This window comes from Bubalus kerabau, chromosome 12, assembly GCF_029407905.1.
Source record: "Bubalus kerabau isolate K-KA32 ecotype Philippines breed swamp buffalo chromosome 12, PCC_UOA_SB_1v2, whole genome shotgun sequence".
Taxonomy (NCBI): Eukaryota; Metazoa; Chordata; class Mammalia; order Artiodactyla; family Bovidae; genus Bubalus; species Bubalus kerabau.
The window spans coordinates 66,426,555-66,440,946 of record NC_073635.1 but is presented as its reverse complement, the minus strand read 5'-3'; the positions used below and the strand labels follow the sequence as shown (position 1 = coordinate 66,440,946).

At 37.7% G+C, this 14,392-nt stretch overlaps 1 protein-coding gene and 1 long non-coding RNA gene across 4 annotated transcripts in view; both read right to left on the bottom strand.

Moving 5' to 3' along the window:
- Positions 1-14,392, bottom strand: part of GPC5 (glypican 5) — a 710,259-nt gene that overhangs the window by 447,989 nt on the left and 247,878 nt on the right. The gene's annotated exons all lie outside the window — the stretch shown is intronic.
- LOC129624618 (uncharacterized) overlaps positions 11,125-14,392 on the bottom strand; it is a 52,308-nt gene continuing 49,040 nt past the window's right edge. The window contains exon 3 of the long non-coding RNA XR_008701069.1: positions 11,125-11,343. This is a non-coding gene — a long non-coding RNA (uncharacterized LOC129624618). The remainder of the gene's footprint in view (positions 11,344-14,392) is intronic.

The following is a 14,392-nucleotide window of genomic DNA, read 5'->3' as shown; positions in this document are numbered from 1 at the left end:
TAAAATTCCACTATTGTGTATTATTAAAATCTAAGTTAGGAATCAAAGAACTCTATTTAAATATGCTGCTGCTAAGTTGCTTCAGTCGTGTCCGACTCTGTGTGACCCCACAGATGGCAGCCCACCAGGCTCCCCACTTTTGGGATTCTCCAGGCAAGAACACTGGAGTGGGTTGCCATTTCCTTCTCCAATGCATGAAAGTGAAAAGTGAAAGTGAAGTCTCTCAGCCGTGTCCGACTCATCGACCCCATGGACTGCAGCCTACCAGGCTCCTCCGTCCATGGGATTTTCCAGGCAAGAGTACTGGAGTGTGTTGCCATTGCCTTCTCTGACTTAAATATGACAGACTAGTTCTTGAAAAACAAACAGCAAGCATAATTCTATGTGGTGATAAATTAAAGCTATTTCATTAAAATCAGGAACAAAACAATGTCTATCATTGCCATTTACATCCAAAACTGTTTTCAATAGTGTAGTAAAATGAATTGGAAAAGAAATGACAAAATATTATACAAAAAAAAAAAAAACAAGAGGCTCAGGTCAAAAATCTAAGGTACATTGGAAGCATGAGAGAGAGAAGTTAAAGAGAGAAATGACAGCTTTTCTCTAATAGAGCACTAATTCTCTAGAACCAGAAAATGAAAAACGTACATTTTACTTCCTTGTCTTCTTGGATAAAATGCTAGAATATTTAGAAAAAAAAGTAAGTAAGATTTACATAAAAAAATGATTGTTCAAGCTATGGTAATATAGAATCTGAATAGATGCAAAGACACATTGTGTTATTGAGTGGGGATATTTAATACCATAAAAATCAATTCTTCTAAAAGTAATAGATAAATGAAATACAATCTCAATTAAAATTATATTGTTTTAATTAAGTATCTAAAAATAGCCCCTCAAATAATAAAAAAGCCATATCCTGAGAGGGGTTAACCTTACAAAATGTTAAAATATTACAAAACATAAACCACATGATATTAGCATAAGACTGGATCAATAAATTAGGAAAATAATGGAGGGCCCAGAAAATAGGTTCTGACATATAAGGGAATATAATAAATGATAAATCTGATAGCCATTTAAAACATAATGATTGTACAATTGACTACACATCTATAAGAAAATTAAGTTGGATGTCTACTCCATATCAAAACAATAATCATTTTCAATGACATTAAAATCTAATAATGTGGCTTACTTCACTCTGTATAATAGGCTCCAGTTTCATCCACCTCATTAGAACTGATTCAAATGTATTCTTTTTAATGGCTGAATAATACTCCATTGTGTATATGTACCAGTAAGTAAGCCAGAAAGAAAAACACCAATACAGTATACTAACGCATATATATGGAATTTAGAAAGATGGTAACAATAACCCTGTGTACGAGACAGCAAAAGAGACACTGATGTATAGAACAGTCTTATGGACTCTGTGGGAGAGGGAGAGGGTGGGAAGATTTGGGAGAATGGCATTGAAACATGTAAAATATCATGTATGAAATGAGTTGCCAGTCCAGGTTCGATGCATGATACTGGATGCTTGGGGCTGGTGCACTGGGACGACCCAGAGGGATGGAATGGGGAGGGAGGAGGGAGAAGGGTTCAGGATGGGGAACACATGTATACCTGTGGCGGATTCATTTTGATATTTGGCAAATCTAATACAGTAATGTAAAGTTTAAAAAAATAAATAAATAAATAAAAATAAAATCTAATAATGTGAAAAGAAATAAAACAGGTTTTTATAAGAAGATTTAAGATATCATATAATTGACTAGAAATTGAGAGATTTTTCTAGTCTAGATTGTTGTTGTTTAATCGCTAAGTCATGTCTGACTCTTTGTAACCCCATGGACAGTAGCCTGCCAGGCTCCCCCATGGGATTTCCCAGGCAAGAATACTGGAGTAGGCTGCCATTTCCTTCCCTAGGGGAACTTCCTAATCCAGGGACTGAACCTGCGTCTCCTGCTTTGGCAGGAAGATTCTTTGTCACTGAACCACCAGGGAAGATTTTCTAATCTAGACAGAAAATTCGAAAGTTTCCAAGAAATACATATTTGCTTATAAAAATGTTAAGTGCTTTTGTGTAACAGAACATACCCTAATTCAGTTAAATGATCATCAGTAAATTGGGAAACACCATTTGCAGAGAAGGCAGAAAATGGTTAATACTAAGAATATTCAGAGGACACTTCACAATCGTTAAGGATAAAAACAATACAGGCAAAGGTTTTGAAGGGAAAACTCACAAAAGGGTGTATTTAAATAGCCAGGAAAAACATAAGTCATAGAAATACAAATGAAATAATGATGAGATATCACTCTACATCCAATGGGCTGCCAAAACATAAAGAATTATATAATCTGTTGCTGGCAGTATTTCAAAAGAAAGTGTGCCTTTTTCTACTGTTAGTGAAAATAGAAAACCCTTCATCATTTTTTAAAACCACCATCAAAAACAAAACAAACAAACAAAACCCAATACTTTTTAAACAGGCAAAAACAGTCCTGGGAATACACTCCATAGAAATAGATTCAACAATACAAAAAAACACAATACACATACAAGTATATTTTTTGTGAAATAAAAATTTAAGTTATAAATGAACTGAGGATTTGAGGAATGGTGGTTTCGTTCTTTTTTCATTGCTACCATTCTAGACCAGGGTCTTATAATTTCCTGCCTGGATTTACTTTCAGTAAATTCCTTTCCCTTATTTTCCGATATAGTCTAATCTGTACAGAGTTCCTAATTTACCACATCAAAAAGAAATAGAAAAAAACCGTACTTTGTTTCAAGATCCTTTAGCCTCATGTAATGTTTTGTTTTTTTTCTTTTTTGGCCACACAAAGCAGCATCTTGGATCTTAGTTTCCAGACCAGGGGTGGAACTTGCAGCTTCTTAAGTAATAGCATGGAGTCTTAACCACTGGACCACCAGGGAAGTCCCTTATGTACTTCTATTCCCTAACAGGTATCCTTCACACTACATGAGGTCAGTCTCTTCAACATCCCCAGTAATTTCTACCTCGAGGCATTTGCACCTACTAGGCCTCCAAAAAGGAATGATTCTTAACCCCTTCCTCTCCTACCCTGGTCCCCACATTCTAAAGAATAGTTTCTTAACTACTCTGCTGCTGCTGCTGCTAAGTCTCTTCAGTCGTGTCCGACTCTTAGCGACCCCGTGGACTGCGGCCTACCAGGCTCCTCCGTCCATGGGATTTTCCAGGCAAGAGTACTGGAGTGGGGTGCCATTGCCTTCTCCGTTAACTACTCTATGACCTTTCTAATTTCTGACTTTCTATTACTGGTCTCTAATATATGCCAGTGCTTGTGTATGAATCACATTATGCTCTTGTTATATGAAGCTTGTGATTCAGTAGATCTAGGGTAAGTAAGTAAGTAAGTGAAGTCGCTCAGTCGTGTCCAACTCTTTGCGACCCCATGGACTGTAGCCTACCAAGTTTCTCCGTCCATGGGATTCTCCAGGCAAGAATACTGGACTGGGTTACCATTTCCTTCTTCAGGGGATCTTCCCGACCCAGGGACCGAACCCAGGATTCTCACATTGGAGGCAGATGCTTTAACCTCTGAGCCACCAGGGAAGATCTAGGATAGGGTCTGAAAATCTGTTTGCCTAACACATTCCCAGTGGATACCGCTACTGCCAGTCCATGCATTCATTGAGTAACGATAATCTATGTCAGTTCATTCATAGTTAATTATACCCTTTATTATGCTTAAGCCTGTGTCTATTTATTTTTTTAAAAAATGGTTTGCTGTGACTTTATTCAAGATATTTTCAGTGCTTTCAGTATAAAATCTTTTTAAAGTTTTCCTAATTTATTAAAAATATTATCCACAACTAGAGATAGTTTAAAAAATAGCCCCTCATCGCTTGTAAATATTGAGTGGAGTTCTTACCTTTGTATTTGATCTAAATCTCATACTGTTTCAATTTATTCTAATATATTTTTTTGAGAGGCAATGGTGTCACTGTTTAACTCCCCTCAAGATTTCTTATAGTACTATGCACATATCACTTAAAAAATGTTTAGCAGGTATGTGAAAACCAACTTGGAAATGTAAAGGCCCCTATATAGAAGATAGGTTTGAAGAGTTTTCTAGATCTGGAAATAAAATATGGAAACAGAGGCCATATCTCAATCCAATAAAAAGTTTTCTGAAAATGGAATGGGCTTCCTTGAAAACTAGTGGGTGTCCTGTTAGAGTAGCTCTTGAAATAGTTAATCTGAAATGATGGTGAGACTAAAGGATAAGATGGCCTCTAAAATTTCTTCCAACTTTAAGGTCCATTGATGTTTAATCTTAATGCTTCTCCAATAACATAATAACTCAGTTAGCTCAAATGTAGGGTGATAGCAGGTTTACACATGGGTGCCTGGCAAACACGTGAGCTCAAATGACAGTCTTTTTCTCAGTGTCCACTTCCACAGGTCATTTATCTCAGCACTTGGAGCTCAATCTTCCCACTAATTAATATGAAAAATTGTGCATGTGAATCCAGCACAGGAAGACTTTCACATTCCACACATGGGCTTGAACAAATTCCATTTTTCAATATTTCTAACCTTCAAGGGACTGCAACTTCTATATAACATTTATAATGTGATGCCTTTAAAGAAATACTGAGTAAGAAACAATCTAATTGGAGAACTGTGAGACAGAGATAAGTTAAAATGAAGAAAAAATATTGAGAAGTCTTGAAAGCATTTTGTGACATGAAGCAACTTAATTCATCCCAAATGTTATGCTGCAGTAAATTATATGATTCTGCCAGATGCTTCTCTTTAGAAGAATTTTATTATACCAGAGAGAGCAATTTCTTTTAATGAGAATATTTTTGAATAATATTTGTTCTCGAAACCACTGCTTTCTTTGTTTCATATCTAATGAGAATAATTTCCTTTGATTCATGGACATTTTTATTCTTCTGCTGGTTCAATCAAAATACCAATTAACTACAGGCATAATATGAGGATGAAATGGGGACCTTCCAGTTTAGTTTCAGGAAAATGTGCATCAATTAGGGAAAGGATATGATTCGCATCTTGGAGGATCCATAGGTGAAGGATGATAAGCAAAGAATGTGGTTAATGTCCCAGTTTAATATCATCTCTGGATAGCTAGCTAATGTAAAATCTGAACAGTGAAAAAACTGAAAAACACTAAAGAGTATATGTTTCAGTCTTCATAAAATCTAAAGTAATATACAGATAATAATCTCAATGCAAAGCATGGAATGTTAGGTCCTAGCTCTCATAAAACCTTATGTGAAATGTTTGGTGACGCAAGTTGTATGTGTATAAAATGATTGAATCTGTTTAGAGAGAGGATTTAAATTTATAAAAACACTATCACTTGAAATATGGAATAGGTAAGCCAGAGAGTAATTTTCCCCATGAGTGGTAAGTAAACCATATATAACTCAAAACAGGAAAATAAAACTCTTCTCTAACATACAGTCATGGAGGTTATATGTAGAAAAAACCCAAGGGACGAAGCCACTACTAAAAGATAAGTGCTTTAAATAGAGTGATCACAGGAGTGAGCAGAGACATTGCACAGAGGTGAATCACATGATTTTACAGGAAACTTCTGAACACTTTCCCTCTGGCTGAAACAGGAGCTGAGCAATCAGCATGTAATTAGGAACATCTGATACTTCCGAGTATGATTAACCTGCCTGGTGTGAGCTACAATTTTTAAAAATGTCATCAAACATTATAAAAAGTCATGAGTTATACTGTATTATGGAACACACACTTTAGAAAGTGTGATATTATTGCATGAAGCTATCTCTGATTATAAGACGTGAGATTTAAAAAATAAACAAATAAGGTATCTTTTTCATCAAATCACAATGATTATACAATCAGTTCCCTGGTTCACAAAAATATATTTGGAATCAGGAAAGGTTAACAATGTTATTTCAGGAGCAATAACAAATTTGCATCAACAAATTTAATGACTATATTATTGGAAGGAATGATGCTGAAGCTGAAACTCCAATACTTTGGCCACCTTATGCAAAGAACTGACTCATTGGAAAAGACCCTGATGCTGGGAAAGATTGAAGGTGGGAGGAGAAGGGGACAACAGAGGATGAGATGGTTGGATGGCATCACTGATGCGATGGACATGAGTTTGAACAAGCTCCAGTAGTTGGTGATGGACAGGGAAACCTGACGTGCTGCAGTCTATGGGGTCACAAAGAGTCAGGCACAACTGAGCAACTGAACTGAACTGAACTGAAAACAAAATAAAATTAGTTTCAAAATCAGGAGAAAGAAGGAAAAGCTAAAAAGTAAGCATAATATACAGGCATATTTACAGAAAAAATATTAGTATATTCATAATGTAGAAGGGCATATCTTGGTACATTTATGAAATGAAATAACAAATGTCAACTAATGTTTGGCCTGAAAACCATCCATCTACAAGTGAAATCTAAACCAGTGAGAACTAAACCTGTCAGAAATTTAGGAATCTCATGTTCCCCAAAATGTGGGTCTTTAAAATCATCTGCAGTCCTAAATACACCACCTTGCATAATAATGAGGCTAAACTACACAAGGGAAAGTCTTTTTTATTTCCTTGACTTTTTCCTAAAAAAGTCAAGAGCTTTTATCTTCTGACCTATAAAACCAGGCCTCTGACTCCTGAAAGTTCTTGATGAGGGGAAATGCTCTCCATTATTTGGACACTGTTAAGTCTTACAACAGCGGCCCCACCTGGCAGGCTAGCCCCACTGCACAATTGAGATCTAGTTTGCTCTTCTAGCCTGGTTTATGCCTTTCTCTCTGTGTTGCTGAAGTGCCAGCCTGCTAACAAGCTACAACCAATCTGTATTGGGGAAGCCATTTAAAGACTTAAATTAGCTTAGGGCAATAACATCATAAATGCCACTTATTGGGGAGAGAATCCCAGCGGGCATAACGAAGCAGGAAGCTGCTATGGAAATAGTGGGATGGTAATATGGTATTATAATTATTCTAGTGAGATGCTAGGTCATAGGCCAGGTGAGAGAGAACAGAGAACCAGATGAAAATCTCCAGGACAATATCATGGACACAAAGGAAAATAATGTTAAAAGATAAGATTAGAATTGGAAACTAGACATGATATCCCATTATCGGTAGGGGTTGAGAGAGATGTTGCTAACTTTGCTTCTGGCTACTGCTCCAATTCTCTGAAACTCTATATCAGAATTACTTAAGATCTGTATATTATCATTCTCTCTAATTCTCTTTTCCATTCTTATGAAAAACTTACTTCTATCAGGCTTTGGCTCTACTATTCTTCCAAAACAAATTCTGTACACTTCACTGATGATATCCACTCAGTTGCCAAATGCATTAGTGCATTTCAGTCCCATCACAGGTGACATGTCAACAGCATTTGACAGTTCCTCACTCCCTTCTCCTTAATACGTTTAGTTCCTTTACCAGATTTCTGGCACACTATAATTTCTTGGACTTCCTCCTGTCTCACTGGTCATTCTTTTTTGGTTTCCTATGCTGTTTCCCCTCCTCCTCCATCCTTCTAATTTTAGAATTCCCAGGGCCCAGGCTTCAGCCCTCTTCTTTTCTATATGCAGATTCACATTTTGGTAACCTCATCCGGGTTCATGGCTTTAAATATTCTATGTGAGCCAGTGACTCCCAGTTGCATATCTCCAGTCTAGACCTCTTTCCTGAATTCCAGACATGTCTAGACTATACTCTAAACAACAGCACAGTGAAGTCTCTAAAACATAGGACTCGGTCAATTTGCTGACAAATCTCTGATTGCTCCCCACTTCATAGTAAAAGCAAGGTTCATTTTAAAAAAATCCCACCAAGGCCCTGTATGATCTAACCCCACTTTACTTTTCTCACTTCCTCTCTCACTCCTCTCTCCTTCTCACAATCTACTCGGCTGTTTTGGCCTCCTTACCATTCTTCAGATACATCCAGTACACTCTTTACAACCCACCCTCCACTCCACATTCTCTAGCCTACATAGCATGCTTTATTTTTGCTTTTTTCTTTTTCCATAGCACATATCACATAATGCATTGCATAAATGACATATTTATCATGCCACTGCAGTAAGCAGAACTGTCAGAAAATGACTCTATAAATCTGTGACAAAGGTTGGGGAGCCTCCTAATCCTGGATGGAGGAGTTACAACTGAACTCAGGTGCCATAGAAATTCACAGGCACATTGGCTTCTTCTAGAACAAAGGCCTGGAACTATCCAAGGTTTCCACATGCTGGCTAGCTGCCTTTCCTAGACAACAATTCTAAACTGCTGTCCAGGTACTCAAGTAGTCCCTCCAAGAGTAAACCAGCTGTCCACATGCTCTCACAGAATGAAGGAAGACAGCGTCCCTTCACTGGCACACAGAACCATTTTACATCCAGCTGTCATCACTTTCAGACTATCAAGAATTGGGAGGCCTATACTTCTCTTCTTGACCTGTTGCTTGACTCCGATTGTGCCTCACACAGCTTATTCTTTTTAAAATGTATTTATTTATGGCTGTGCTGGGTCTTCGTTGCTGCATGGGCTTTCTCTAGTTGCAGTAAGTAGAGGCTACTCTTCCTTGTAGTGCACAGGCTTTTCATTGCGGTGGCTTCTCTTGTTGAGGATCACGGGCTCTAGGGCACACAGGCTTCAGTAGTTGCAGCGTGGGGGCTCAGTAGTTGTGACGCATGAGCTCTGGAGCCCAGGCTCCAGTCTGTGGCTCACAGACTTAGTTGCTCCACAGCATGTGGGATCTTCTTGGATCAGGGATCGAATCTGTATCTCCTGCATTGACAGGTGGATTCTTTACCACTGAGCCACCAGAGATACCCAACACAACTTATTCTTTATTGCATACCATGTGATGATGTAGAACTTGCCCTTTCTCTCCCTGTAAGAATTATGCTTTTTGTTTATATGCTCTTTTTTCCCTCTAGAATGTGAGCTTCACAAGGGCAGGTAATTTTGCCATATTCTAAGTGACCGAATAGTACCTACTAGATAGTAGAGACTCAATAAATATTTGGTTAAAGAATCAAATGACTCAACATTTTCTTGGCTACTAGACTTGGTACATGACGTTGTCATTAAATAAAATAGAAAAGGAAAGGAGGTTCAACAAGGAGTGGTGACTTAACTTTTGACCTAGTTTCTATATTTCTTGGAGAGATATTATGCCTTCTGAGATAGTTCTTGAGCTAAAATTCTCAGTGCTCTGATTGAGAGAAGATGATCTGTATTAGTTAATGATTGGTGCATAACAAAATATCTCATAATTTAGTGCCAGAAAACAATAAGCATTTATTATGGCAGTTTCTGTTCACCAGGAATCAGATGGCAACTTAGCTAAGGAGTCTCAGCAGAGGCTTTTCCACAAGACTGCAATCAAGGGTCTTCCAGGGTTACAGTCACCCCAAAGCTCTACTGGGTGAAGCTCTGCTTCCAAGTTCAGTCATACAGCTATTGGAGGCCTTTGAAAATCTGCTCCTAGGCTCATTTATGGGTCTCTCATGAGAGTTACCTCACAAGAGACTTAATATAAAATGGACAATGACCAGACCATACATACAATTAAAACTCTGACCTCCAACAACAGCAACCAGTCCAGGAAGCCCACTTGTAACCTTTGCAGCAAACTATCTGCAAAGTCAAACCACAACCTCTGTTGCAATCGGTCCAAATGGCCAAGATGGTCAGCTTCCCTAATTTTTGTCTCCTACTTCCAATTTAGGACCAACCAGAGAAAGGCAAATGTGCTCTCTAACCAATCACAGAGGATGCCCCACTTCTGCTTAGACTGCCTTCAGCTCCCCCAGGCCAACAGCCTCCTAAAGGGTACACCTTCAAGGCTTCAGCCCTTCCTTTTCTCTCACTCCTCTGACTGTCTTTGAGTTTCTGCCAAACTCAAGTGACAGTGACTGACTCCCATGGTGCAGCGAGCTCTGAATAAACAAGCTTTTTTCTCATTGGGTAGTCTCCCTCTGTTGATACATTCACAACATGGTAGCTGGCTTCCCCCACAGTGAATGAGATGAGATGCAACCAGAGAGAAGACACAGATTGAAGCCATAGTCTTTCAGCCAAATTTCAGTGTCTTTCATCCCTTTTGTCATATTATCTTTATTAGAACTGAAACAATAAGTCCAACCTACACTCAAATGCAGGGCATTACACAGGGTGTGACTCCCAGGAGGCAGGGTTACTGGAGGCCACATTAGAGGATGTCTTCACATAGCCCTAAGGGCTTCCTTGGTGACACAGTGGTAAAGAATCTGCCTGCAATGCAGGAGATCTGGGTTTGACCTCTGGGTGAGGAAGATCCCCTGGAGAAAGGAATGGCTACCCACCCCAGTATTCTTGCTTGGAGAATTCCATGGGCAGAGGAGCCTGGCGGGCTACAGTTCATGGGGTCACAAAGAGTCATACACAACTGAGTGACTAAAATGTTCACTTTCACTTTCCCACATGGCCCTACCTAACTCTGATAAACCCTAGATCCAAGTTTATTTTAGGCCTTAATTACAAATTTTCATTGAGATTCCTTGAACAAGACTATCTTACACTTCTTCTATTTTCATACATACTGTAAATCAACACTGTTTAAATAAATGATAAAATTTTAGAGCATAACTGAATGAATATTCTTGAATATTCATATACACATTTGGGTCTTTGGCTTGGTAACATCTAAGCAGAGCTATGCTATGTGACCATAAGCAACCATCTGCCTAACATTCATGTTCTGAGGCTGCCACTGCTTCCAGCATCTGAGAACTAAGATACTGAAACTCATGAGTTTATTATTCATCGGCATGCAGAGTGTTAAAATTATTGAATCTGAATACCAATGGCATAGGTAATCCACTTCATCATTGTCCTGAAAGTCCTCTCCTATCCAGTTCCTTATTGACTTATATCTGACACTTCACTAATTTCTTTTACCTTCTGGTTTATATATGCATTTGTATTTTCAATCACTGTGCTAATGAAATGGCTTCAGAAACCCATAGGTATAAAGTATTCACAATTAAAAACCTATCTTTTAATTTTGTGGTTGACTGAGTCATTCATTCATTCATATTCATATATTTATTCAACAAATGCTGTAAGTATACATTGGTGAATTACTATGCAGAGCTTGTGACACAAAATTAAATAAACACAGATTACAAATAAAAACAATTGCAGTACCTGGTGTAAAGGAAAATTGCACAGTGATATGCTAACATTAAAAGGGAGTGGGCCTATGAAGGGAGTATTCTGGAAAGCCAGAGAAGATATTGTTCTTCAGATGGTGTCAGGAGCTGAAATATAAAGATCAGAGCAGAAGAAAGGAGGATTAACAAATGTGAAGGCCCCAAAGTAGCTTTGCTTATTGAAGGAGCTAAGAGAATGCCTGGGACCGGCACTCAGTGCACAAAAGGGACCCATGAAGCAAGACAAACCTGCAAAATCAGGCTGAGGACAGACCCACAGAGCTTACACTGCTTATCTGATAATGACAGAGATTACTTAAGAGTGATTACATTAGTCAGAAACAGTAATTAAACATGGGAGCTCATTAACCATTATTCAGATATAATAATTAAACATAGATAGTGTAATTAAACATAAGCTGAGTATAGCAATTCAAATAGTAGTACATCAGAAAGGTCAATTGAGGTGGATAATTGGCTCAAAATTTTCAACTTCAGAAACAGTTATATGAATTATTACCTCTTATCAATTACAGCAGTCAACTAACCCATCTCCCGTCTTATTAATTAAATCTTGGAAACCATCAGATCTTAGAAAAGAATAGATATGAACTTTTTCCCCAAAATATCATCCTATATAACATAAAACAATTTGAGAAAAAGGAATATGCTGTAGTTAAGATCAGAGCACCAAAGTTGGTTTTCTATTTACTATTGGAATTTAGCTGAATTTTACCAATATTGCGTAACCTGTAGAAAGTTGACACTTTAGGAAGAACGAGTGTGTGGTGGTATAATTTTGTAAATGGGAACTGAAACAAGTTTTGCTTTTCTGTCTCTTTCAATTTGCTTTCTCTACTCCAGCCCATTATCAACTTAAATACATACTGACCATTTAGATTTTTAAGAGTATTTTATAAAGAGAGAAAGTTCTTGAAGACAATGATATGTATCCTACATTGTTTTTTAGGATATGAAAACAGTGTATTCCTCTATTTCATAAAATATAGCTAAATAATTTATTTGTTAATTCCAAAGTAGCCACAGCCCATATTATTATTCAGACAATACTATTCAAATTGTACTCCTACATAATATATATACATATATTTATTTTATGTTCAAAAGGAACCATAATTTCTGCATATATACATAACTGAATCTTTCTATATTATTTGTGGGCTTTCCAGGTGGTGCAGTGGTAAAGAATCTGTTTGTCAAATCAAGAGAGGCAAGAGACACAGGTTAGATCCCTGGGTTGGGAAGATCCCCTGGAATAGGAAATAACAACCCACTTCAGTATTCTTGCCTAGAGAATCCCATGGACAGAGGAGCCTGATGAATCGGAGAAAACTGAGCATGCACTCATGCAAACAATTTTTCAAATTTAATGTAACACAGTACCAGTTGATTTTTAACAAGTCATGTGATTTAAGCAGAATGATAACATTAAATGGGCACTTTAGATTCAAGATGTTCAAACCTGAGTTTAACATCTTATTTCTCTTCCAACGTGGCTAAAACTTGCTTCCATTTTCCTCAACATGGCTGACAAGGGTGGGATAATCCTCTGTTGTGGGGGCTTTTTGTGTGCATGGTGTGACACCGAGCAGCCTACTCAGCCTCTACCTGAGAGATGCTAATACAATTTCCAACCCAGTCCAAACTGTGACAACCAAAAATATCTTCAGACATTGCCAAATGTCTCCTGGGAGGCAAAATCACCCACACGTGAGATCCACACACCTAACCCGATTCTTTCAGGTTACTAGCACCAGCATGTATCTAGTTTCACAAGAAACTGTGACCATCATCCTGAATTCCTTCCATTCCTTTATTCTTCTCCTTCCTTCACGTGGTAGAGATAACTCCCCACCCTGGCTATTTTTCCAGTACAAGCCTTTATTACCTCTTATCAATGACAGCAGTCAACTAACCCATCTCCCTGCATCCAAGCTCACCTCTTTAACCTACATTTCTTTCTCCTGCCAGGGTGATCTTTCAAAAATGCAAATCTAATACTGTCATGACCTTGCTTAAAATGTTCAGGGCCCCCCCCCAGTATCTGCAGTGATGAGTACAGGAGTATTATATATAAGGTACTGTATGTTAATCACTATATGAATTGTTTATATATATATTTGTATATTACATATAATGTGTTTATATATTTATATATAATGCATTTATGTACAACCTGAGTTCTTTCTTTCCAGACTTCCTTGGTTTGCTTTATTATTACTTGCATCTAGCACTATTTCTAGAATATAACAGATATGCAGAAAATATTTGTTGAATAAATAAACTAAATTGGTATGACAGGAAAGACAAAGATTAAATGATCTTTGACATTATCCAAAAGTTGGTACAAAGAAGGGAGAGTTTGGGTCCAGGTATATGTCACTTAGGGTGGAAGAGCAAACAAAGGTTCTGAGATTTCACCTGCATCTTTACCAGATAATAGACACAAGTTTCATAATATGGAGTTTCTCTGCTATACATATTTTTGTTGTTTTTAAATATTTTTCAATACCCCACAATTATTATTAAATCATTAATAATAATTTTTTGAAGTAAATCTCACTCTCTTCAACACGTATTTCTCCTACTCTTACAGTGATACATGTTATTACAATTAATCAAGTATTAGGCCACCATTCATTGTATATATAGCTATATAGCATATAGCCATCCTTACTAGCAAGCCTATACTTCACTGATTATTGTTTCCATTTCCATGATTGGATACATTCTTGAACAGCATTGCTTTAGGTGAATTGTTGCTTGCCATTTAATTTTAGTTAATACCATGAAATGAAAGTGAAAGTTACTCAGTCGTATCAGACTCTTTGTGACCCAAAGAACTATACAGTCCATGAAATTCTCCAGGCCAGAATACTGGAGTAGGTAGCCTTTCCCTTCTCCAGGGGATCTTCCCAATCCAGGGATCGAATCCAGATCTCCCACATTGCAGACGGATTCCTTACCAGCTGAGCCACAAGGGAAGCCCAGGTGATACCATGCATGATGCCAATAAGGCTGTTCCCAAAAATTACATGTATGTCCACAGACAGCACACAGAGCTAAAGCAGATAATGGAACATTAAATTCAGTTGTCAACTTTAGTGTCCTAATTATTCCACACTGCCTCTATTAC